Source organism: Pimephales promelas, chromosome 10 (assembly GCF_988280905.1).
Source record: "Pimephales promelas chromosome 10, fPimPro1.hap1.1, whole genome shotgun sequence".
In the NCBI taxonomy this organism is placed as follows: Eukaryota; Metazoa; Chordata; class Actinopteri; order Cypriniformes; family Leuciscidae; genus Pimephales; species Pimephales promelas.
Window position 1 is genome coordinate 6,182,607 of NC_142778.1, and position 27,896 is coordinate 6,210,502.

The 27,896-nt window shown below is 36.5% G+C and overlaps 1 pseudogene; it reads right to left on the reverse strand.

Moving 5' to 3' along the window:
- Positions 1 to 2,270: 2,270 nt before the first annotated feature.
- On the reverse strand, positions 2,271 to 4,550 carry LOC148977296 (uncharacterized; annotated as a pseudogene).
- Positions 4,551 to 27,896: the final 23,346 nt, after the last annotated feature.

A 27,896-nucleotide genomic window follows, 5' to 3' on the forward strand; every position in this document is an offset into this window, starting at 1 on the left:
TATCAACAGAACGCTGCATAACATTGTGTATGTTTTCATTTTCAGTACTAGGATAATGGCTTCGTAAAGGTTGAATCTCTGATTATAGCACAAATATTAAAACAGGGTAGAACCAGCATGTTATTTTCTCGCAGGATGAAAAGAATAATAGTTTCCCAAGAGATTTGGCATCGCTGCCCAGTTATCACCTGCCTTTGAGCTGTTTATAGAAATGTTTTATAAGTCTGAAGACAGTTAGGTACACACTAATTCACAGTAAAGCTCCTCACAGCAATATACTCTCAGAAACGTCACACTCAGAGCGCAAGCCACTCGTGATTTATTGAATTTGACATGGCATCTGCAGTAGTCGTGCATATGTAATGGAAAATCAGTTGTTGTTAAGCAAAATTTGAAATATTTACAATGCAAAAGTATGAAGGGACTCAAAAAATATACTTTTGTATTTTATTTTTTATCATAAGTGTTATCAATAAGGCTAATAATATGTAATTCTATGTAATGTATATATATATATATATATTAGCCAAATGCCAGCTAGATGAGTTACTGCAGCCAAAGCAACAGGAATGAAGCTTCTACTCCCCAGGAGCAATAGTGTCAGCATGACTTACACTCTTCCAGAAATAGACTACTAATATGAGGTGAGGATGTCAGCTTGACTTGGGTCAAAGAGAAAAGGAGACTTGGGAGATTGTACCTGTTGTGTAAACCTGTGTTTTTGATCTGTGGTGGCAACGTAGGGCGCTTTTGCACATTTATATTTTGGAATCTGCTTTGGGCGACTTTCAAACGTGGTTATACATATAACCTGATGCTCGTATTCAGTTCTCCTTTTAATTTGGAATTTTTTTTAACTTTAAGATATATTGCTATAGTCAAGTATTTGCATATGTGACAATGTATGCTTTATTATTGCCACTATATATACGTTAAAATGGTAAGACTTTACAATACGTGTGCACTAATAAGCATTAATTCATGCTTAACTAATGCACAGATAATACTGAATTAATGTGTAACTAATGATTATTTAAGCTATTCATTAATGATTACAACATTAGGAACTAATTAAGAGTCTGTAAGGTTAATGTATTAGTTCATACATGAACTGTTATTAATTAAATATGTAATTGTGGATTAATTCGATAATAACTCATTTTTAACTAATAGTGTTAATTAATATGTTAATTACCAGAATGAGCCAAAGCCTTGTATTTCAACTTCTGATACACTGATATGCATTAATACATGATTAACCACTTCATTGTTAGAGCAAATTCATGTGCAAATTACTACAATTACTAAATGATACCTTTGCAAATCATTAGCTAATGATTAATTAAAGCAGACAACTGGAAGTTTGAAGTGCATAGCTTTGACTAATTGTGGTAATTAACACATTAATTTACACTATTAATAAAATATGTTATTACGGAATTCATACACAATGACACATTGAATTAGCAATTCATGTATTACTTAATCTATTAATCATATTGACTCTTTATTAGTTGCTGATGCAGTAATCATTAATTAATGGTTTAGTTCTTCACGAGTTATACATTGACTCAAGCTTATCTGTGCATTAGTTAAGGATGAATTAATGCATATTAGTGCAGCCGTATTGTAAAGTGTAACCGTAAAAATTGTCCAAAAACCTGATCTCAATAAGCTTCATCAGTTAACCTTAATTGCTTACATAACAGTTATTTAATGGTGTTAGCCTTCTATTATTGCAATACATTCTGATTTTTATAAATCAAAAGGTTGCTCAGATACCAAAGAATATTTGTTCAAAAGGTTGGGATCAAAATTACAAAGCCATTCACAGAGGTTTGCTGATTGTTAGGATGAACACTAGGTAGTAATTTACTATCAATGTGCAGAAAAGAAAAGGTAGAGATCAACTGTAACCCTTAATAAACTTCTGTTTGGGGTTATTCTCATAAGTCATGGAACCAAATCTCCAACTCATAAAAATGCCCCAAATATTCACCACACCTCATCAATCCTCATCTAACCAAGAAAAAATCAGAGAGGCGAATACGAGTCAAAGGCTGATTATACTAAATTACTATGGTAATTCCATGCTGGGGAAAAGGAGCAAGGATGTCGATCCAAGTGTTAAAGAGGTGTTGTAAATTTAAAAATTTGACCAATTTAAATGCAAGAATGTTCAGGACACCTAAAAATCTCAAGAATTTTCTCCTCATTTTTCATTAAAGGTTCACCCAAAAGGTTTGTCCTCAATTACTCACCAAACTGTTTCAAACCTATAAACACAGAGCACATCACACATGGTAAACACAGAGCCTCTCAGGTTACATTAAACATATCTTAATTTGTATTTCTGAAGATTAACCAACGTTTATTGGTTTGGAAAGAGATTAGGATTTTTCATTTTCGGTTAAACTTCCCCTTTAAATGCTAAAGTCAGATGTTGTGATTACATGTAATTAATTATTTTGATTTTCACTTGAACTCTCATCCTAAATAAGGTTGCAATCAATCATCAATTCATAAGTCGTCAATGCCCATAGAAAATTAATACACTGTCATATTCATAATTCAACACAATGGCTCTTAATTGCTCTTTGTACATTAAATGAATGCTGTTCATTCCCAGTTCACTTAAGATAACTTCCTGCACAGCTGGTCCTACAAGACAAAAGCAGAATAAGTGTTGAGGAAAGCCATTATTTTTCCTTGGTTCTGGGAGAAACAGCTGCATTAATTTGCCTCTAAATAGATATTATCAGTTATAAAGAGAACGACAGGACTGTGTTCATGGAAAGGTTACCAGGCTTGTGTGAGCATAAATTGGTTATTTATGTTATCCCATACTTTTTGAATCTGTTTTGCAGTGGCTTTTTATAAAGAGTAAATGTGCCTGTGTAATTTAAGGACATATTTTTTGTGTATGTGTAGTTAACACAGTCTCATCCCAAAAAGTCATATAACTGACGTTTTGGGACATATTTTGACCATACGTCAATATCCGCCTTTTTAGGGCCCCCTTAAACGTCGGTAGATGACGATCCCGGGCCGTCATACAACTGACGCTTTACCTTTAACGGTTTAGGGTTAGGTTTAGGGTTAGATTTAGGTATGGGGTAGAGTTAGGATCCCATAACCTCATCTACCGACGTTTAAGGGGGCCCTAAAAAGGCGAATATTGACGTATGGTCAAAAGACGTCCCAAAACGTCAGTTATATGATGTCTTGGGATGAGACCGGGTTAGTAGCCTTTTTCAGAAATATGGCATGGTCAAACTCAGACACTTAAATGTTATTGAATATTACTTGACTATTATATCAATAAGAAAGAAAGAAATAAAGAGTTAAAGAACAATGTTATTGCTTGAAATGTTTAGTCCACAGAAATTTTAATATCTTACTAATTTTTGTGCTTTTTATGAAATATGATGGATATATATATATATATATATATATATATAATGTTATATTATATTATATTCCATCTGCAATAGCAATGTAGACTTGTATAAAGTGTTGAGATAAAATTAGTTTTTTTGCTAGTAGTAGGTAGTAGTGATGGACATTTTGGATCATTTTACAGACTCTTTTATTCGATCTCGTTCGTTAAAATGAACAAATCTTTTTTCGAGTCATTTAAAAGCCAAATTCCCTGAACACAACCACCTATGCAAGTCCAAGAAATGTCCAAGTTCTTGGACATTTCTGTTCTTAGACATTTCTGGGGGGGAATGGTCCTAGCCCTCACCCTGGGATCCAACAGGTCCCAAACGTGCTCAATGGGATTGAGATCCGGGCTCTTCGCTGGCCATGCCAGAACACTGACATTGGTGTCATGCAGAAACTCACGCACAGAACGAGCAGTATGGCTGGTGGCATTTTCCTCTATATAAAAGATACCACATTAAGGAGGAGGATGTCTTCCCTCTACCGCAAGGCAATGAGATTGCCTGCAATGACAACAAGCTCAGTCCATATGGTGATGTGATATACTGCCCCAGACCATGACGGACCCCCCACCTCCTAATCGAGCCCGCTCCAGGGTAGAGGCCTTCCTGTAACGCTCATTCCATTGACGATAAACACAAATCCATGCATCAACCCTGGTGAGACAAAACTGTGACTCATCAGTGAAGAGCACTTTTTGCCACTCCTGTCTGGTCCAGGCAGCGAATGTGGGTTTGTGCCCATAGGCAGCGTTGTTGCTGGTGATGTCTGGTAAGGACCTGCCTTACAAGCCCTCAGTCCAGCCTCTCTCAGCCAATTGCGGACACTCTGAGCACTGAAGGAGGGATTGTGTGTTCCTGGTGTGACTCGGGCAGTTGTTGTGGCCATCCTGTACCTGTCACGCAGATGTGATATTCGAATGCACCAATGTTGTTACACGTGGTCTTCCACTGCGAGGATGATCAGCTGCCCTGTCTCCCTGTAGCACTGTTTTAGGAGTCTCACAGTGCGGACATGGCAATTTATTGCCCTGGCCACATCAGCAGTCCTCATGCCTCCCTTCAGCATGCACGTTCACGCAGATGAGCAGGGACTCTGGGCATCTTTCTTTGGGTGTTTTTCACAGTCGGTAGACAAGTGTCCTGTGTTTTTTTAGAACTGTGACCTTAAAGGCCTACTCTAAGCTGTTAAGGTCTTAACGACCTTTCCACAGGTGCATGTAAAATAATTGATTATGGTTAATTGAACATGCATGGAAAACATTGTTTAAACCCTTTACAATGAAGATCTGTAAAGTTATTTGGATTTTTACAAAGTTATTGTTGAAATACACAGTCCTGAAAAGGGACGTTCTTATTAGTTTTCTCTTTATCCCTAACTTTAGTTCTCCTCTTTATTATCTCACTTCTTTAGTTGTATTTCTTTTCTAACAACTGATTAGCGTCTAGTTGTCTTGTCCCGTGTTTGTTGTGTCTCTTATTTGTGTTGTAGTCCTGCTTGCCTCTGCCGCTTACTAACCAGTGCAGTGCCTGAGATACCCGAGTGTATAATCTATTGTGCTTTGACTTCATGCCTGGCCATCACTGCTCACCAGCCTATTGTCATCTTGGGCTAGTCTCAGCGGCCACTCTCTCTGCCTGCCTGTTATTGTGCATTGTTCCCGGCCTACTGTTTGGACTGTTACCACCTCCTCGCCTACCATCTATTTGTTTAGTCTGCTGTCTTGTCAATAACCCTGCAAAACTCATTCTGCTTGAGTCCTCTTTCACAGATCCAAGACAGAAAAAGGTCCATTGTCAATATTAGCAACTTATGAAGTCCCTTTAAAAGCTTTCGCTTTGAATTTGCGTGACCAAATTCATCATGAGCCAAATCTAAGTAGCTGAACTTTTTCCCCCTCACGCAAATCTCTGCATGGAATCCTTTCGAAATGACTGGATTTTGCTTGAGTTTTCCAGAGCAACTACTGTATATAAATGAGCACTCAACAGGAATGACACTATAGTGGTGTATTTGAAGGCTGAAGAGACTGCATTTGGACTCAGTCTGTGTGGGGAGCTGAACAAACGCCGGGAAGGACTGTGTCCAACGAGTGCCACATCTAATCAGCCTCCATGTGTCCTTCACAGGGCGCTCAACTGGAAAACCTGAAAATTGAGTGGAGCCATTTCTCTCTGGACGTCTCGCTCTTGCAGAGCTAATGTAAGATATATAATTTCACAAGTGGATTACATAAGTGGATACAAATAATCTGATCTTTAATTCATATGGAATTTGCCTACACCAACGTAAACACAGCATCACTCCATAATGCAGAGTTTCTACATCTTTCGGCAAACTGCCAGTTTAAAATTCCAGTTTTTCAATGGAATCTTATTTGACTCATGGAATCCTATTGGGGTATACGTAGCATTTCACGGATCCCTACTTGGGTAAAATGGGAACAATGAGTAATATTTTTACTGGACATTTCAGCGAAATCCCATGTGGAGCTATATGTACATTGAAATCCTGAAAGATTTTAATTAAATTTCTTCTCATGTCATATCCAAACGTGTTTAACTCAAATCTAAGACCCTATTCCAAAACTTGCAGGATCTTAACTGAAATGGCAACCCGATCTCACGGGAATTCGTACGAATTTTACGAGGTGGGTAATTCGTAACAATTTGTACGACCTCACTCGTACGAATTAGTACAATTTAGCTAAATCGTACATATTTTACGAATTAGCCAATTCGTATGAATTCGTACGAATGACCTACCCCTGGCCCCACCCCTAAACATAACCGTCACGTGGGTTTAGACAAATCGTACAAATTTGTACGAGTGAGGTCGTATGAATTAGTACGAATTAGCCACTTTTGAATCACTCGTACGAATTCATACGAATTGGTCGTGAGATAGGGTAGGAAATGGAGCCTATCTGGAACATACCAGATGAGGGCCAGATCTGGGCCTACACTATGTTGCTTTCTAGTTACTGTAAGTTTCTGATTTATAACATGTTATGCAGAAAGCAGCATAACAACAGCAGAATGCACAGGAGACTCGTATCACAAATGATTTCAATAGAGGTTTCCATTGTTGCTAAGCTAACAACGTGATTCTCTAAAAATGCTGTCTTGCATCTTCTACAGGCAGACACCCAATAAAACTATCCAAAACAGACACTGTGTAAAATAACTAGTGAATAAATATGTATATGTATGTATATAACTGAATGCAATTTAAAAACACAAGTAAGAGGGGCGAAAGTCACAAGGTAAATGAGATGGTTGGGAATTTAGCGCCACAACTCGTGTACACTCTGCTTATTAAACACACAGGGATGCACAAAACATGGCAAATAATACAAATAAAAGGATTAGAAATGCAAAAGATTGTTATAGTGTACATACTACAGCCCGACCGATAAAGGAATTTGAAGGCCGATACCGCTACAAATATTTTTTGGTATATCGATATATATCGGCCGATATTTTTTTTTTTCGAAACGCGCAACAAAACATTAACAGATTTCCTTAACATTAGTTATTTGTAGTTATTTATGAGTTTTAACTAAAATATGATGATCGTGCATTTTAAAAAGAAACTTTTTTTCTTTTATTGTCACTGTCACAACAGAACAGACTGATGATAGTGGCATTAGCTAGCTTTGTGATTAGCTAGTCTATGATGAGCCATAATTTAGCAATGGATGGCCTCATACTACAAAGTGTAAAACATACATTTTCAATATAACAGGCCAAGGAGAGATGACACGTCTCATTGCTATAACTGTCACGCGCTATTAAAGAAATACTTCAGTCACATTGTCAAAAGTTAAAAGGACAGTCAGTCAACTACACTGTAACAACGTAACATAAATATTACTAACTAATTCCGCTTCACTCTCGGCCTATTTAACAGCAGCAAAACTGGACATGATAGTCACAAATTCTGTCATGCTTATTTGAGTTAAGAGAACTGATGGGGGTGTGCTTTTAATTGTTATTCAAGCAATGTATGTCTCGTGACCAACTCAACGAGTGTTGCTAACAGGGACGGTGTAGACAAACTATACAACTCCAACACTCATGACATGGTTCAAGCGTGTTTCGTCCGTTTTAATTTTTTTATTTTTGAAATATTCATTTATCGGCCATTATAGCTGCCGATACCGATAGTTTGGAAAATGCCTAATATCGGCCGATAATATCGGCATGCCGATATATCGGTCTGGCTCTAGTACATACAGATATGGTGGAATCTGGCTTGTCCCGTAGATGATCTGCTTGCGCTTTAACCTCGCGCACGAGCAGATCGGTTTCCTCTTTGGAGAAGCGTTCAGTCTTTCCACATGCAAATTACGTCATGTAAATAGCGAATCCACCATGGAGCGAGCGCAACTGATTGGTTTATTGCCCAAAACACACCCATTACTCATTAAGAGAATAGGGTTGTGCGACCATTTTTCCCGTCATTAAACTAGCAAAAGTGGAATCAGACACGCCCTAAGTGCACTTGCGCCGTGCGCTTTAGACCATGTGCTTAGATCGTTAAAATTAACACAGTCTCATCCCAAAAAGTCATATAACTGACGTTTTGGGACGTATTTTGACCATACGTCAATATCCGCCTTTTTAGGGCCCCCTTAAACGTCGGTAGATGGCGATCCCGGGCCGTCATACAACTGACGCTTTACCTTTAACGTCAGTTAGGTTTAGGGTTAGGTTTAAGTATGGGGTAGAGTTAGGATCCCATAACCTCATCTACTGACGTTTAAGGGGGCCCTAAAAAGGCGAATATTGACGTATGGTCAAAAGACGCCCCAAAACGTCAGTTATATGACGTCTTGGGATGAGACCGGGTTGTTAAAATAGGGCACATGGCCTTCAGGAAACGGCCAAATAATAATGGAAATGGACAGGTAATTAAAAAAAAAGTGTAATCATTATAAATACATGGTGAATATTGATATATGATGTTTGCTTCTTAGCCTTGAATTGTTAACCTTCCTTTTGCTGCATTTCTATGGTTCATAAATCAACCACATATTCGAATCATGCTGCAGTCACCTAAATGTGTGCAGAGAGGTGTTTGGTGTAAAGAGAGTGGACAGTTTATTTTACATTATTTATTAACATTGTATATTTCCACGGTCTTGTAATTGAGCCACTTTGCCGACCAATCACCTTGTACCGTGTACAGGATCTGTCATTAGAGCAAGAAGCGCCGGAACAGTTATAAAAATGCAAATGAGACACTCCGTGGAAGAATTCAGCCTATATGCTTGCTACAGTGCTGACACATGGACACAATATTAGTTATGAGCTTACTGGAGTGATTCTGTTATGGCATATTGTTGTGACATATTGCTTTACAACTTTCTGCAAAGAACCTGCCCTGTTCATTGAGCATTCTGTCCATGTCTGATGAGGAGGTAGGTTTTGCTAACACAGTCTCATCCCAAGTCGTCATACAGTATAACATATAACCATACGTCAACATACGCCTTTAGGGTACCCTTAAACGACGCTTTACCTTTAACGTCAGTTGGGTGACGGGGTAGGTTTAGGTTTGGGGTAGGGTTAGGATCCGATAACGCCATCTAATCGACGTTTAAGGGTACCCTAAAAAGGCGGATGTTGATGTATGGTCAAAAGACGTCCCAAGATGTCAGTTATATGACGTCTTGGGATGGTTTTGTAGGATATGAAATATAGAAAAGCACCGCGGTTTGATAACATTTCACTATAGATCTCTCATTAAAGCCTGTTGAAAAGGACAATGCTGTGTCAAGTTTTATTTTAATCATTTAAAAATCTCATTATGTGATTTTGTGAACCACTTACTATGCTAACATGTTGAATGGTCGACCTAAATGTCAAGTTTGAGAATGTATTAGTAAACCATATAATTACTGAGATAATGGCTTTTGGATGTGAATGCAAGCCATCAAACACACACAGACACATACACACAGACTGCAACTGTTGAAATCTGACTTTTCAGCTATTCTTGAACAATCAGTAATTACCTCCCATTTATGTCAAGTATGGACAAGAGAGAAAAAAAGAGTTATTGTTTAATGAAAACATTATTATCAAATCAGTGAATAACTTTCTAAAGCATAATTGTGCCTGTCAGCGCAGAAAGTACTGCTAATGCCATTTGCCATAAAATATCATTAAAAAATATCATTTTACGATGTGGAACACCATTGAAATCAGCTCTATTGAGTAATACCTATAATGAAGACACTATTGAAAAGAACATTCAGTGGTAAATTCATATGCTAATTGTAATATAATAATACAATATAATACAAATTCTTAATGTACAGTTAGCTGAGGTGTAGCAGCTACTGTTGACAGATTTGAAGCTCGGTTGGAAATTCATGAAATAGTAGAAAGGTAGAGGTTTAAGTGGCAGCTTTTACTGCTGGTTTTCACAGTCAGCATGGGAGACTTTTAGTGCTGAATTAACAGTCCTGCTGAGATAAAGGTTTTTTTTTTTTTTCTGTTAGAGTGAAATGTTTTTTGGCTGTGCAGAGAAGTCAGGAGGTCACCTAACATTTCCTGCAGGTATGGACAGTGTGACAAGTTTGAAGTGATTCTAACTTCATTCTTTATGCTTTTTGAAGTCATTTTATTGATTTTATGAGATTAGTAGCCCCATTTTATACTATATATAACACTCATTCTCTGCTGGCATGCTGCTGATTTCTGCAGAAATATTGCAAGAGCTGTTGCAATACGTGTATATGTATATACACAGTATGAAGAGTTCAGATGCAAAAGCCTCTGCCATTTGAAATTTTCTTCTAAAATGATCATTTTTATCAAGCTTGTATATTTAAGTTCAGTAATTTCACTTAAATGGCAATGAAGATTACCTATTAATTGTCATTTAAGTTAAATTACTGAACTTAAATATACAAGCTTGATAAAAAATGGTCATTTTAGAAGAAAATTTCAAATGGCATATATATATATATATATATATATCACCATATATGCATAATGTTTACACAATTTATAAAAGTACTTTTTTATTTGGCCATTTCCTGAAGACATAATTTCACTTAATCTAGATTATTATTACTATTATTACAATTATGGGTTACATTTTATTTTTTATGTGCCCCTGTTACAGTGTAATTAAGTATTGAGTAATATTAATTGTGTACATCCTTTCTATGGTCAGGGTAGGATTAGGTTTAGGGTTAGTTGCTTGTAATTATGCCTAATCTATAGTTATTAATATAGCAATACACGTAAAGTGTAACAGGAACACATTAAAATAAAACCTTTGAATAAAATAGGTCTGGGGGTCAGTAAGAAAATAACTTTTTTTTTTTTAAAGTTGATTAATACTTTTATTCAGTGAGGACACATTAAATTAACCAAAAATGATGGCAAAGACTTTTACATGACAAAAGACACCAAGAGTTTTATTTCTTTATTTTGAATTTACATCAACTATATTAGTTTAAATCCGCATTTTCAAAACTCGGCTGTATGGTTTCCAGGGAATTATGGGTAGTGTATGCATAGTCTATTAGCCAGTGTGAGCAGGGGGTAATTATTTTATTGTGTTTATTTTGATATGTAGAAATGTATTGTTTATTACTTGCATTTCTTTCCTTGTAAAATTGATGTTACAAGTATTTTGAATATTATATTAATTTAAGTTTATTTATGTATTATGTATGTACTTTATACATATTTTTTAAATTCCCTATTAAAGGCATCCCTATTAAATGACTGAAGGATTTAGTTCACCCAAAAATGAAAATTCTGTCATTATTTACTCACCCTCATGTTGTTCCAAACCTCTATGTGTTTATTTGTTCTGCTAGATATTTGGAAGAATGTTTTAATCAAACAGATCTCATTTTCCATTGACTACCATAGTATGGTAATTTCCTCCCTTTTTGTGTGTCTACTCTCGTCACATCTATACTCTCATCTTGTCATCTAATATAATCTTTATTAGTAGATGAGTTTCCATGTTGCACCTAAAGCATAATGCAAATGGAATGAATAAAACTCTGTGCAACCTATTGAATCCACAATAAAACTCTACATTTGTCTTTCCTTTCTTTTCTTTTCCTACTGTGCCACTACCAGGCCTCGTGGGAATGGTGACTTTAATAACACAATTGGCCTGGATATTAAGTATCTGCAAAATGTGTAGCCTATACTATTTTTAACCATTGCTGAGTTAAAACCTAATACTAAATAACTTAATTTATATCTTGCAAAAAATAAATAAATCACCTTTTATGATATTTTCTGTTTGGTGTGTGCATTACTTTGTTGCAGTGATGCATAAGGTCATTTGTAAAGTGACAAGGCTAAAATGAGGGTGATTCCTCTTTTGGGGATGTTGACCCTGAGGAGACATGCAGAAGGGAAGAGCTCGGTTTATTTTGCTGCTTTTAGATTTGTGAGATGATGAAAACAAGGTTACTTGTGTTCCCTCAATAAGCATTGTACACAAAGAAACAAATCATTATTTAACCAGGCAGGTTAACACTAAAGGAAATCTATGCTCGGTGATTATGGATCGCTTGCATTATGGGGAGAAAACATGTGTTCACCAGTTACAGTTTGACACTTCAAATGCTCAAGAACTATCTCTGTTATGGTTTACATGTCTGGGATTACATGTATACATATACATATACATACATATATAAATTTCAAATGCCGTGTTATATATACATATATATATATAGGCTACCACTTTAAATTCCAAATGCTGTGTTTGCCCCCCTTGAAGGGCACGTAATTTGTAGGGGCGTTCACAACTCTATCCCTTCTTGCAAGGCCCTTCCAAAAGTCTGTTGGCAAAGGGAACATAGGAATGCCACTTTAAGGAAGCAATTGAATAGTTTATGGTCACGTGACCCATGGTGACGAATCCTCACGAATCATAAAGCTATATATGGCGGGAGAGTTTGAGTTAACGAATAAACAGAATAATTCAAGTTGCTTATTTTGTTGTGATAAATTATGACATCTTGGGATGAGACTGTGTTATTTTTTTATTCTTTATTAAAGGGATACTCCACTTTTTTTTAGGAAATAGGCTCATTTTACCACCCCCCCCCCCCCCAGAGTTAAACAGTTGAGTTTTACCGTTTTCCAATGTATTCAGCCGATTTTCTGATATTTAGAAGAAAATCAGTATCCAGACAGTTTCTGGTCTCATTGACTTCCATAGTATATATGAAGAGTTCAGATGCAAAAGCCTCTAAATGCCATTTGAAATTTTCTTCTTTAATGATGATTTTTATCAAACTTGTATATTTAAGTTCAGTAATTTCACTTAAATGGCAATGATAATTACCTATTAATTGTTATTCAAGTGAAATTACTGAACTTAAATATACAGGTTTCATAAAAATCATCATTAAAGAAGAAAATTTCAAATGGCATTTAGAGGCTTTTGCATCTGAACTCTTCATATTTTTTCCTATTATGGAAGTCAATGAGACCAGAAACTAAATATCAGAAAATCAGCTGAATGGATTCAAAAACGGTAAAACTCAACTGTTTAACTTTGGAGGAGTTGTAAAATGAACCTATTTCTAAAAAAAAGTGGAGTATCCCTTTAACTCAACTGTAACAGACAGGATTGTGGGATATCAAAGGCAGCGAATGACACATATATACTGCCTTAACAAATAGTCATCCGACGCCAGCATTTTTAAGCTTTCGGAGCAGCCAGTCGGAATTCAAGGAGACCGAAACTGAAAAATTCAGGGAAACAGGAGCCAGCGGAAATAAAACAGAATATAAAAAAAACAAGAGTCCCTAACACGGAATCCTTCCTGGCTCCTACCTGCACACACTCCATCATCATCATCATCATCATCTGCACCTGCACCTGCAAACTATCCTCCTCATCAGCTCCACACCATACAAGCCTGCACAATACTCTTAGTTGTCAGGTCTGGTTTTGAGCTAGGACTCACTTGATGACTCGAGATACCTGAAGTATTGTTCCCTGTCTTCAGCATTTCTCCATCGCCTTCCTATTCCACATTTTCTCCAGTGTCTCCTGTTCTGTGTTGTGTTCTAACCTCTATCTGCAATTCAGAGTCTGTTAGTAGCCCATCTTTCCAATTTCAGCCTCAAACTACAATCACTGTCTGCCAATTCTCATTGCTCATCTGTGTTCAATAAAGTTTGTCACATTCAGAATTAATTGAATCATGTAAATGGTACAATATTTTCAATTCAAAACAGTTACATTTTGATAAAACAGTTGACTCGTAAAACGATTCAGATATGAAATGTTTAGCTATTTACATCTTACAACACACTGTTTGACGATCAAAACTTACACGTTGGAATTTGCACTCGTCTTCTGTGAAGAGTTAGACTCGCCTTATGGGGGTTTCGCGCAAATAAATTTTCTTTACATTTTCTGTAAAACAGGTTGCATCGCTTCAGGTTTTCATTTGTTCTTCATTAAATAAAGAGCTATTTTACTCAAGATATCGTCAAAGGGGCAGAAAGATGAACATAACCAATGAAAATGAGACCTGAAAATTTGGCTGAGTAATATTGTTCAACAAATTAAAAGGCTGTATGCTTCTAGCAAAGCACAGATAGGAACAAACTTGTCACTGTCCTGCCACTAGCAAAGTTATTACAACGTTCTTCATAATATTAGTACGTACAGTCCTTCACAACATAACTGTCAGCTCTACTCGTCTGCACAATGGAAACAATCAAAATTCAACATTACAGAAACTCTTTTTTAAAATGTCAAACATAACTGAACATTATACATTAACAGATGTTTCCCTTCACTCAAAAACACATAAAACAACACTTCAAAATTAAATTAAATCAAAATTACTAAATTAAATGGCATAATTTAACTAATTCTCTTAACCCCTTAACTGTCACCGTCCCGGTACCGGGACACCTAACTTTACTTCACTATATTTCTATTAAATCCTAATCTAATTATGACAAATTATCGTTGGAAAGGTCTAAGACTTGTAAATAGATATTCTACCCCTGTTTTGTGTTAAAAATTATGTAGGAGGAGTAATTGATGAATTTATGACAAGAGTGCACCTCAAAAAAATCTGCATCATAACAGGAGTTTTGACCTTTGTCACAAAAAGTCGATGCACCCACTTTTAATCATCGAAACTTCTGTTTTTATGCTAAAAGTTCATAGTAAAACATATAATCTAGTATTTTTCAATAAAAAATACAAAATTATAGCGTAATATTATCCTCTAAAAATGATAATATGTATATTTATTATCCTCTAAAATATAATATAATTTTTTTATCGCCTTTTTTATTATTTCACATATTTTAGTAGTTATCATAAATTAGGTATCATTTGAAAGCTTTCATCATGTGAAAACTGTTTTATAATTGAACGTTGCGTTACCATAGAAACGGTACTTGTTTTATCAGGCTCCTCCCCTTTTGGGCGTCATTATATTTCAGAATTTATGATCAAAACCTTTTCTAATCTTGACAAAATTGATATTGTCAGAAAGGTCTGAGTCTCAAGGTTCCAAATTTTGTGACAGAATTGATATTTGGACAGAAATGGCAGAATGTATACAACTAAATCCAATGGAATTCAATGGCACCCGGTGGCTATTTTTGGTACTACGCCTAAACAAAATCTCATGGGAACTTCAATTTTCGTGATATCAACTTCAAATTTGGAACATAACTTGATACGATTTATGGCTTTGATTTTATAGAAATTTTAGAGTAAAAAATATTTTGTAAAATATATATTTTATATAAAATAAAAAATATATAGTACAGTATACAGTATTTGATTTACTGTAAATTTAAACTTCCATAACTTTTTCATACTTTCATTTTTTGAAGTGTTTTCATTTCAGCAATATTCTGCTGAGTGTTTTCTTTAAAACAAGAAACAAACTTGGGTGTATATTACAAAGCATTCTTAAATTACAACCATTTAAGTTTGAATAGTGCATTGTAACCCCCATTCTCAAAGGGGGGGGGGGGGGTGACAGCTAAGGGGTTAAAATAGATAGGTAGCCTTTTTTCCTTCATTTTAATGCAGCTTAATCGGTTCCTCAAATCAAGCCTCAAAACTAAAACTAAAAACTAAAATAAAATGATTATCTCAGTTTTATTAGTTACAGTTTCTTAATATTTTCTACACAACACAGAGTCACACATTTCTTTAAAAAAAAATCCACACTTTTTTATGACAATTACAAGACCCAAGACTTATTTTGTACAGTGTACCAATAAAAAGAACTAGCAGGGTTAGCAGAGTACCTTAAACGTCCAATGATATTGGGGGATCAAATATTTGGCCATTTCTAAATATTGGGGGGAGGACTTGCCCCCTCTCAGTGTCTATTGTGGCCCCGTGTTCAGTCCTGGCCATTAAAACATCCAAAAACATCCATACAAAAAAAGAAAAAAAAAGAGGCCAATGGACAACTCTTTGAGTTTGAGTTCTGCCTCCACTGCTCTGTGCCCCGAGTAAGAGAATTACCATTCTAGCTGTAGTTCTCATAAAAATGGAACACATTAATATTTAATAGATAGCCATATGCTTGTTTGAAAATAATACCTGGCACACCATTCATCATTCCATTAACCACACACATCAGCCCGCAAATCCTGCACAGCTGGGTTAACAAAGCCTTGCTGTTCTGAAATTACTTTTAAGATTTAGTATTTTATGAATTGTTTCCTACTTTCCTGTTTTTTTTTCCTTGTGAGTGAGCAAGTGGTGACTGCAATGACATTACAGGCTAAAAGCTCTTTAAAGGTTTGTCACAGGTTACTGAGGAAGAAATCATCAGCGGTGAGCAAGAAGAGAGGGAGAAAAAAAAAAAAAACATCCGGTATTCCAATCCTCACATGTGTTTGACTGAAGATAACTTTATGATGCTGCCGTTGGGGTTTAGAGCTTTTTCTGCGCGTGGGCGTTTGAACGCCGAGATAGCGTTTAAGACGAGTTAGGTGCATATTTGGTATGTGTCCATACGCTAGCATTTTCGTCTGGAAAAAATCACTTTAGCACAAAGCAAGAGACAGGTTTGGGTACAAAATGTCAAAAAATTACCCTGATGTTTTCTCCCTTCTTCTTACTTTCGCTGAGGGAAGGAAAGTAAAAATTTTCATTTCACTCTGTCATTGTTATCAGGTAGCATGTCACATTGTGCCCTCATCCCTGCCTAATCGTAAAGCTCTTGTGACAGGTTTCTGCAAAAGGATTCTTGTTTACTTATTTATTTCATATCACAGAAAGGAGACAGTGAGGGGATAAGAAAGCAGTTGTATCCTAATTCACTCTGGATTGGCTTTTTTATCAAGCCAGAGTTTGTTTGTGTTTATCTCAGGAGTTTCTGGTGCACATTTTTCCCACCCACCCCTCAGGCTGTGCCTTTACCTGCAATTTTCAATCAACGTGACAGAACAACAAAACATTCTTTCATTTCGTTTCAAATCCTTATCTAAAAAATACCCATTATCATGAAGGGTTATATTCAAGAGAGTTGCTTTAACTTAATTCTAAAATTATTGATAACAGATGTATAATATCTGTCTTGGTCATATTCGATTACTTTCTTATATGGAAAATTTGATAATGCGTGTATGACTTTAAAATTTAACCCCTTAACTGTCACTGTCCTGGTACCGGGACACCTAACTTTACTTCATTATATTTTTATTAAATCCTAATCTAATTATGACAAATTATCGTTGGAAAGGTCTAAGACTTCTAAATAGATATTCTACCCCTGTTTTGTGTTAAAAAATTATGTAGGAGGAGTAATTGATGAATTTATGACAAGAGTGCACCTCAAAAAAATCTGCATCATAACAGGAGTTTTGACCTTTGTCACAAAAAGTCGATGCACCCACTTTTAATCATTGAAACTTCTGTTTTTTATGCTAAAAGTTCATAGTAAAACATATAATCTAGTATTTTTCAATAATAAAAAAAAATATAGCATAATATTATCCTCTAAAAATGATAATATTTATATTTATTATCCTCTAAAATATAATATAATTTTTTATCGCCTTTTTTATTATATCACATATTTTAGTAGTTATCATAAATTAGGTATCATTTGAAAGCTTATAAACTCAATTCATCGTGTGAAAACTGTTTTATAATTGAACGTTGCGTTACCATAGAAACGCTACTTGTTTTATCAGGCTCCTCCCCTTTTGGTCATCATTATATTTCAGAATTTATGATCAAAATCTTTTCTAATCTTGACAAAATTGATATTGTCAGAAAGGTCAGAGTCTCAAGGTTCCAAATTTTGTGACAGAATTGATATTTGGACAGAAATGGCAGAATGTATACAACTAAATCCAATGGAATTCAATGGCACCCGGTGGCTATTTTTGGTACTACGCCTAAACAAAATCTCATGGGAACTTCAATTTTTCTGATATCAACTTTAAATTTGGAACATAACTTGATAAGATTTATGGCTTTGATTTTATAGAAATTTTAGAGTAATGTATATTTTATATAAAATAAAAAATATATAGTACAGTATATTTGATTTACTGTAAATTTAAACTTCCATAACTTTTTCATACTTTCATTTTTTGAAGTGTTTTCACTTCAGCAATATTCTGCTGAGTGTTTTCTTTAAAACAAGAAACAACAAACTTGGGTATATATTATTACAACCATTTAAGTTTGAATAGTGCATTTTAACCCCCATTCTCAAAGGGGGGGGGGGGGGTGACAGCTAAGGGGTTAAGTGATTCACTCATGAAAAAGAAAAAAAAAAGAGGATAATTTGATGTTTTTAATGATCATAATTGTCTTTACTGATGGCTGCCAGTTTAACATAACAAACGTGTAAACTACTCATTTATTCTGGTTGTATTATAAAAACCTGAGACGAATACAAATTTCCTTTGCAGTAAATGTATAAGATTTTATTTATCTAGAAGAAATGTGACATTATTTTTGAATTTGGAGCTTTCTACTGAGAAAAGCCAGAAAATGTATTTTTGGCAGATGTGGATGAGAGACAACAACTCCCAGAATGCACTTTCTTCGCTGCCCCTAGGAGGCCACGCCAACCAGTAACAAATCGCAGTAGTTAAAAAAACAGTCTAGACGACTAGTGAGTCTCCGTGATAAATGTGTTTCAAGATCGCCCAAAATGTCCGGGATTCGGCTTTTGCGTTCTACAGTTCATTCATTATGTTTACTGTGGTGAGCAGGACGAGTAAGGGCCGTGGGAGTACGGTGGCGTGATTACCGATGAGCGTGTGTGTGTAAAAGGGCTAACAGTTTAACCATAGAAATATGTTTGTAGGAGATTTATTTTAGCTTAAAAGCATTTGAGATTTCTTTTGAAACATTATGGATCTAATGTTTAATAATGTTATTAAAGTCCAGATAACTTTGAGGAAAGGGTTAATGAACATTACTGGAAGAAAATTTTAAGAGAACCCTGAGAACATACTGTTATCGCAACGCATTCTCACCCCAAGGCGTCACCTTTGACCATGCTTCAATATTTGACGTTTTAGGCGCCCTTTAGCGTCACTTACATGACGCGATCCTACGGCGTCATCTAACTGACGCTAAAGGAAAGCGTCAGTTAGAGGACGCGGTTAGGTTTAGGTATGTGGTGGGGGTAGGGTACACGCGATCCTAGGGCGTCATCTAACTGACGCTAAAGGGCGCCTAAAGCGTCAGGTATTGAAGCATGTCCAAATGCTTCCCTAGGCGTCAGTTAAGTGACGCCTTGGGGGTGAGAATGGGCTGGTTATCGACACTGATCTGAGAAATGTTTGAAAAAAAAAAAAAAAAAAAAAAAAAAAAAAAGGTACAATACCTAAAAGTACATGCCACAAAATATGTATTTAAAATGTAGTATGGGCCTTTTATTGGATTTTCGGCAACAAAACACTGCAAAATCATTCAGGAAACTAAAAAATTAAAACGTTTGGCTTTACTTTTGACCAAGAGACTGTTAAATAAATAACTTGTTATTAAAATCTTACTTGGGAGATAGCATTCACAAAATTAACTGAAGACGTTTTAAAGTACGTAGACGTACGTTTGAAACCAACACATGTTTGTCTAAAAACTAGTTATAGGCACAGTCTCAGAAAAGAAAAGAAGTGTTGCGATTCTTAGTACTGGACATACATTTCTCACATTTATCAAAAATTGACATTAAGATTTCCTCTTCTGCCCAGAGTCTCAAATTAGTCATGTGTCAAGCCACAAGAGAACAGCCAACACAGCATTTCCTCCGCAGTCAGAGAAGATGGGTTCTCTCACTGAAGACACAGACATGAAATATAACCATGTTAGATTTGCAGAGGGACACAGGATCCTGATGCAGCTCTAATGGATTCTGTGCCCCTAGTTGCTCCTGGATTGTTTTATTCCAAGCGAGCAGACAGAAGGCAACAATCTTTAGGTGCACTTGTGATCCATCAGTGAGATGGACTGTGGAAATCTAACAACATAGATGTGGGGTGGTATTATCAGCTTGACAAAAGTACTGGGCTGACCATAAATCATCTACTAGAAATCTGCCCTACAGGGAACCAAACCATCATCAAGATGTCACTGCTGTAGGAAATGTCTGCATCCTCGGATCTGCTATGTTCCTCAATTTCTTGTTTTTATTTAACACTTATTCATGCTCTGAAACTTCTGAACAGTTTCCTTTGATTTAAAGTTCCACTTCTCAAAAGGGCCGTGAAGAATTAGGGGCCCCCTGGCTAAATATTGCTTTCCCCCTAAAAAAAAGATCACATCCTCTTTTTTCACTTATTCTTTTCAACATTACAACGTTTGTAGAGTTTTACATAACACAGCCTCATCCCAAGTCGTCATATAACTGACGTCTTGGGACGTCTTTTGACCATACAGTACGTCAACATCCGCCTTTTTAGGATACCCTTAAACGTCGGTTAGTTGACAATCCCGGGCCGTCATACAACTGACGCTTTACCTTTAACGTCAGTTAGGTGACGGGGTAGGGTTAGGTCTGGGGTAGGGTTAGGATCCGATAACGTCATCTAACCGACGTTAAATGGTACCCTAAAAAGGTGGATGTTGACGTATGGTCAAAAGACAGTTATATGTACATACAGCCAAATTGTCCTATTACCGTTAGTTCTAACACAGTCTCATCCCAAAAAGTCATATAACTGACGTCTTGGGACGTCTTTTGACCATACGTCAATATCCGCCTTTTTAGGGCCCCCTTAAACGTCGGTAGATGGCGATCCCGGGCCGTCATACAACTGACGCTTTATCTTTAACGTCAGTTAGGTGACGGGTTAGGTTTAGGGTTAGGTTTAGGTCTGGGGTAGAGTTAGGATCCCATAACCTCATTTACCGACGTTTAAGGGGGCCCTAAGGCGAATATTGACGTATGGTCAAAAGACGTCCCAAAACGTCAGTTATATGACGTCTTGGGATGAGACCGGGTTGTTAGTTCCTCTAGAAGTATTAAGTTCTCATACTTTCTCTATATTATCGCACTGATATCCAGTTTTAAATGTACTAATGCGTTTCATTTGTTAATGTGTCAATGTTATAAGATATTTAGACACTAAGACCCCGTTTACACCTGGTATTAAAATGCGATCTGTATCCAGATAAGTTATCCGGATAATAAGTACTGATTCCATTTACACCTGGCCACATAAATGTGTTTTTGCAAAACGGATATAAATCCGATCTTTGAATCCGTTATATGCAGATTTATTGGATTGCACGCCACCAAAAGCAACAGATCTGAGCGGCATTTTATTGATCATCAGCTAATTTCCAAATCAGAGACATCAATAAGAGAGAGTGGCAACAGGCCTGGTAAGATAATTTCGTTTCTTTACTTGAAGATGTGTTAACTACGTCTGTGACTTACTTTCACTTTTATTTGCGATGTTTGCACGTTGAACAGACGCTCAGCTGCTCATCTGCGGTGATGCGTGTCGCGTGTTGCATCTGACTAGGCTATAACATGACATATAGCCTATATAACACGCTCTCACTCGTTTATTTTTTAGCATTTTTGGGAGGAGTAAAATATCCATATGTGGTTTCAACAACCAGATTGCGTTTACACCTAGTAAAGATCCGGACACAATGCGAGCCAGACTACCTCCAGATGTGGTCAGGCAGATCCGATCACGATCCGTTCACAACGCGTTTACACCTTGCATTAACATGCGTTTTTTATTATCCGGATAACTTATCTGGATACAGATCGCATTTTAATACCAGGTGTAAACGGGGTCTAAGGGCCCTAAAGTGTGCCAAGAAAACCCCACACCATTACACCATCACCACCAGCCTGCACAGTGGTAACAAGGCATGATGGATCCATGTTCTCATTCTGTTAAGGCCAAATTCTGACTCTACCATCTGAATGTCTCAACAGAAATCGAGACTCATCAGACCATGCAACATTTTTCCAGTCTTCAACGGTCCAATTTTGGTGAGCTCTTGCAAATTGTAGCCTCTTTTCCCTATTTGTAGTGGAGATGAGTGGTACCCGGTGGGGTCTTCTGCTTTTGTAGCCTATCCGCCTCAAGGTTGTGCGTGTTGTGGCTTCACAAATGCTTTGCTACATCCCTCGGTTGTGACGAGTGGTTATTTCAGGCAAAGTTGCTCGTCTATCTGCTTTAAACAAACGGCCCATTCTCCTCTGACCTCTAGCATCAACAAGGCATTTTCGCCCACAGGACTACCGCGTACCTGCCGCGGTTGATTAGATAATTGCATTAATGAGAAATTGAACAGGTGTTCCTAATAATCCTTTAGGTGAGTGCATGTTGTCATACGTCTGTTCTTTAATTAGTTCTCTTATTTCTGTTTTTCAGTGTTTTTACTTTTCTCTGATTAATTGATCTAACTTTTTATGGCTTAGTTCCCCCTAGCACAAAATTTGTTATATTAGGTATAATTCACCTTTCACGGAATTAACCACAGTCTTGCTTCCCTCATTAATTACTAAGACTATATGAAATTCAAGTAGACCATATAATATCTTCATTACATTGGGATATTTTAACCCAAATGCTGAGTAGAGACGGTGGGGCCATTTTGGTTTGATAATCAGTCATAATCAGTAACCCAACGGTGTTGCTTTGTGGATGAGAAAGAGTATGTCCAACTATACTCTAAGTGTTGACACCACTTCGCCTACCCATTTGCGGCACTGACAGGAATATGTGAGGAAAATAGAAGTAAACTAACTGAAGTGGAGAGAGAGCACTTGGAAATGCCTGTAAGCGAGGAATGTGTTCTTTTAAAATTGGAGGGTTTTGTTAGAGTTTTTTCTCACACATCACTCGTGTGGCAACTAATGACTGGTGAGCAGGAATTGGAAATTCCTCAATGGCGTTTGAGAGGAGTAATTAAAAGCACTACACGGTTTATTTATTGTTTATAACAGGCTTTCTGTCTGTTTTTCTTGGTGGCACTCAAAGGTGGAGTGGCCATAGTGGATGTATTTTCGTGGGCAGAAGAAAAAATAAACAAAATAACTATTCAAATTTGGTCTTACATACAAGTTAATCATTCATTATTCACATAAAACGTGTACATAGGTTTACTTTTGCTTATATTTTTTTGTCCATTTATAGGTATTCTTGCTTACCAAAAAAGAAAAATCACCTGTTTCCCATAATTTTACTGTAGTCATTTAACCCAATGTGTAACCTAACATTTAAGTTAACCAAACCTTGGGTTAATTTTGGCAACCCAGCATTGGGTCAAACATGGACAAACCGAGCACTGGGTAACTGATGGGTTACCAAATTAACCCAAGTTGGGTTGTTTTCAACCCAGCCTTTTTAAATGGTACAATATTTCAAGTCTTCTAAATCCACATGATAGCTTTGTGTGAAGAGCAGACCAAAACTGAAGTTATTTACCAAAAATAATCCTCTTTTCTGCAGTTCCTCTTTCCCCAATTCACAACCGACTCCGACACATGGGAACCAATGCAAATTTGGCGCCAATGACATCAAACCAGCACACTAAAAGTGTCAGTGTCACTGATTGGACAAACGCCACATGCAATATGCCTACGCTATCTCACGACCAATTCGTACGAATTCGTACGAGACTAGTGATTCAAAAGTGGCTAATTCGTACTAATTCATACGACCTCTCTCGTACGAATTTGTACGATTTGTCTAAACCCACGTGACGGTTATGTTTAGGGGCGGGGTCAGGGGTAGGTCATTCATACGAATTGGCTAATTCGTAAAATATGTACGATTTAGCAAAATCGTACTAATTCGTACGAGTGAGGTCGTACGAATTGTTACGAATTAGCCACCTCGTAAAATTTGAACGAATTCCTGTGAGATCGGGTTGAATGTGCTTACATAAAAGGATCTAGCATTGTACATCCTCATATTATATATTGCAGAATTTGCCAGCTGTACTATCAAGTTTATCCTCATTTAATAAAGATAAGAATTATCATTATTTTTCCATTGCAATTTTCACATTTTCTGTCGAAACTAGTGTGAAACTACTGTTTATACAATGCACCGTGTTTTCGTGACTGTCCAAATCTTGTGAATATGAGGCAGGCCATTGGTTGTTGTAACATTCAAACACCACACAAGTTTGTCACTCCAGAACAGGGTTTCATAACCCCAGGTAAAAAATGGTGCTAACCCCGGTACTAAATTACAAGTGTGAACAGTTCCTTCAACTGGGGTTAAAAGAGTGCTTAGAATGAGGATAACCCGGGGTTAAGAGTAGTGTGAAATGCCCTTTTGCTTCTAAAACTACGATTTAGAGGCAAGTATTGAATTCCCTGGACTGAAGAATAAAATAGTTTTGAAAAATGTTCACATTACACACACAAATGACAAAAGATCAGTGGGCTCCTATTCCCCTGGATATAACCAGGAGATATAAACCCATGGTGAAATGTTTGATCCTGGAGGCTTGCAGAGTAGCAGACGTGAAAGACACTGAGAAGAAAAGTAATAGAACGGAACGCTGAGCCCTGGAGCTTGCTGCAGGAAAGAGCAGAAGGAGAATTAGACAGCATTATTCAGAATCACCATGCTGCCAGACAAGTGTGACATATAGAACTGGAGAAGAAATGAGAGAGAAAAATAGCAGGGAAAGAGATCAGAGTCTCACTAATGCTGATTTCATGGGGGTTTCAAAAAGTATTCGCATTCATAAAAGAGGTTGCAAGTAGCTACGGTTCAAATATTTATGAGGGTAAATGACAGCAAATGTATTCTACACCCGCTCTTTTTCTTTTAAGGGAACAGTTCACTTTAAAAAAAAAAAAAAAAGAAACTAACATCAAATTGTTGGTTTGTGATACATTTAGTTCTGGTTTTCACCCAAAACTGTCATGTAGTACGGAGCCCCCCTAGTCCCACTTTGGCAAAAAAATTAATTGATACTATCTCATGGCCTCAATATACTAACTCGTGGCCTCAATATACTAACTCGTGGCCTCAAGATACTAAATCGTGGCCTTAAGATAGTAACTCGTGGCCTCAAGATACTAAATCGTGGCCTTAAGATACTAACTCGTGGCCTCAAGATAGTAACTCATGGCCTGAAGATACTACCTCTATCTTGAGGCCACGAGTTACTATCTTGAGGCCACGAAATAGTATCTTGAGGCCACGAGTTAGTATCTTGAGGCCACGAGTTACTATCTTGAGGCCACGAGTTACTATCTTGAGGCCACGAGTTACTATCTTGAGGCCACGAGTTAGTCACAAGATATTATATTATAATATTTTTTTTTTTTTTGCCAGTGGGACTGGGGGGCTCCGTACTATGTGTCTTCAGAAGATTTGAAATATAATGCACAAGTTATATGGACTAGTTGCAGTATTTCTATTGTGCATCTGCATTCTTTTTGATAAAAAAAAAAAAAATGAATGACAATAAATGAATGACACACAATTTTGACTTACAAAATGACTTCCCACTTACAAAGCATGCAGAAGTCTGTAATTTGTATCATAGGTACTCTTCAACTTTGAGTGACGGAATCTAAAACAAAAACTTGTTTTGCTGAGAGAGGGGAAGTGAGCCAAACTCCTTTCAGGTAAGACCATGTGGGGTTGGAAATGACTTGCACTGCCTAATGCACCATTCTCGTTACTCATGTCCTGAAGTCAAGCTCATTGTATGATGAAATGATCCATTATGTCCTTCAGAGTTGAAGGGACATGCTTCTGTTCCGCTTGCAAGGAGGCTTATCTTTAGTGGGCAGTTGGGCCTCAAATAGACCAAGAAAGGCCTGCATAACAAACTCTAGGACATTTTGTTCATCTATTGTATATTTTATTTATCTATTTATTTGGCAGGTCTGTAGCCATGTAATGTGGCAGTGGCTAAGTGGTTCATGTAGGTTGTCTATAAACCGGAAGGTTGGTGGTAAAGCGCTTTGGTGGCCATTGGGTCTGTGAAAGCGCTATATACTGTAAATGCAGTCAATTTACCATGATGTCAAGGCTCAGACACATTGCCCTTTACTAACAAAAAAATAATATATTATGCAAATGCACTATGTGAAGTCTTGGGAACAGTAAAATGTTGATACATTGATATTATAGTCATAGTTCCACCTGCTCTTTTCTGTGGTACCAAGGGAGTGATTGGGTGTTAGCCGCCTTGGTCAAGGGCACCTCAGTCATTTCCAGAAATGCAACCCGCAAAGTCAGGTGACTCTTTACTCATTATGCCATGACTTAAAATAATGTAGGTCTAAACCTAACCAATAGAATTAACAAAAGCAAACATGTAAAACTGTAAAAACAATATTGTTGGTTTAACTTAAAAAAGTAAGTAACCTGGTTGCCTTAAAATTTTAAGTTCATTGAACTGGAAAAAGTGAGTTAATACAATGAAGGAGAATGATTTAATTGTTAGAAACTCAAAATTATATGTTATCTGAACTAAATAAATTATTTAAGTTGATTTGACAAAAGAAAAAATGTTGTAATTACCACACTGTAAACAAATATTGTTGGTTTAACTTAAAAAAAGTAAGTAACCTGGGTTGCCTTAAAATTTTAAGTTCATTGAACTGGAAAAAGTGAGTTAATGCAACAAAGGAGATTAGTCTAATAATCAGAAACTCAAAATAATAAGTTCTCTCAACTAAATAAATTATTATAAAGTTGATTTGACAAAAGAAAATATGTTGTGATAACAAATCTTGAAAATAATTTTTTTACAGTGTAAGTGCTCTCATAATAAATTATTATTATAAAGCATTGTACACTAATATACACTACTATCATAATGTTGCTGTGGGACAATGTGAGAGACACCAATAAAATGCAATATATTATTTTAAGTATTATCATTATAGTAGAACAATAAAACATTTTTTAGGTTTAGGTTTAGAACTTTTAATATTTAATATTGCACAGACCACAACTGGCCAACAAATAAGCCGAAAAATAAATTATACTTAAATGTACAAAAAATAAATAAATAAATAAATAATAATAATAAAAATATACATACACTCTTTGTAGTGAACATTAAAATGATAAACGTTCCCTGCAGGTTATTTTTTTAGATTTTATTTGTATAACCAATTAATTAAAACGTTGCAGATGATACCAATAGGCTACAGAGATTATTCTAATGCTGAAATTTGTAATTTATTTATAAACAAACAACTATATAATGCTCAGACACACTCAGTCTTGGCGCTAAAAATCAATCTCGCCTAGGGCAACCAAAGGGCTATAGCCGGCCCTGAGTAGAAGAGACTTCAAAAATTATTACCAAGTTTTGACCAGTAGTGTATATAAGATGTAGTCTTCATCTCTGTGTAAGTATAAGAAAAAAAAAATAAAAATCACAATGTGTGGCACATTATCATTCATTTACTTTATTTATGTGTGTTGGCTTAATGCAATCCAAATTTGACGTATTGCATGAAGTTAACATTTGACGTATCGCTGGAGACTAAAATAAAAAGCATCTTACTGTCAATGATCATACTGCAAATGCACGTCATTTACTCTTCAGAACCAATTTTTACTTGCATTTGGTACTTGCTGTGTGTCATTTTTGGAACCTTACAGAAGCTTAACCTAATAGAGGATGTTGAATGAACATTTTTGGACCATGTTGGATTGCCCACCAGGTTCCCAAGGAAGCAGATGAAACATCTGATTAGTATTCCCGCTCAATGAGGCTTATATCTTCAATGCTTTGTAACAAAGACTGAAAAATCGATATTGGTAGTGACATGAAAGAGATGCTGTGTCTGACATAGTCAGCAAAGGCAGTTCACCAGAAAATGCTGCTCTGTACAATCCGCACAAATGCGAAGGGAGATACTTCAAACTATGAAAACAGGATGGCTTACAGTTCACAATACTGCCATCACACAAATACTAGCAGTTTGAGCTCTTGGCTCCGACATTCAGTTTTCACACCTC